Below are 529 nucleotides of genomic sequence, written 5' to 3'. Positions count from 1 at the left end.
GTGGTGATTAATGGACCAACATCAAAAGCCAATGCTCCCCACGTGGGTAGAAGGGCCATGTAGAATGATGCCTGTAAAAGGAAAGGATTACCAGATGGGAAAGTCTGGTTCAAGAGTGTTGGATGGGACAAAACCAAACATGAAAGTGGAAGGACAAGATCCCATGATGGAAGGAGACAGTAGATGATGAAACAATAGTATTTAGAGTTGGCAGGGGGAAGAGGGTTGGGCTGTCAGGTGGTATAGAAAAAAGAACCAAGGGTAAGCTTTCCAAAGAGTACCACCAAGAGGAAACAACAAGGGTCTCTAATCATGGCCAAGACCCAATGGAAAGGCCAGAAAGGTGGGTGAGCATTAAAACAAGTAAAATACCAGACCCAGCAAAAGGCAACAACAGCCAGGTCCAGGAGATGGAGAACAGATGATCACAAGAGAGGATGCATGAAAGTGAGAGGGTTGGCTAGGCAAAGATGAGTGAAGTCCTCAAGAGAGCACCCCGAATGAGAAGAGACATTCTGGGAGCAGTACA

This window comes from Limulus polyphemus, unplaced genomic scaffold (genome assembly GCF_000517525.1).
Source record: "Limulus polyphemus unplaced genomic scaffold, Limulus_polyphemus-2.1.2 Scaffold3820, whole genome shotgun sequence".
NCBI lineage: Eukaryota > Metazoa > Arthropoda > Merostomata > Xiphosura > Limulidae > Limulus > Limulus polyphemus.
This window is presented reverse-complemented; position numbering follows the sequence as displayed.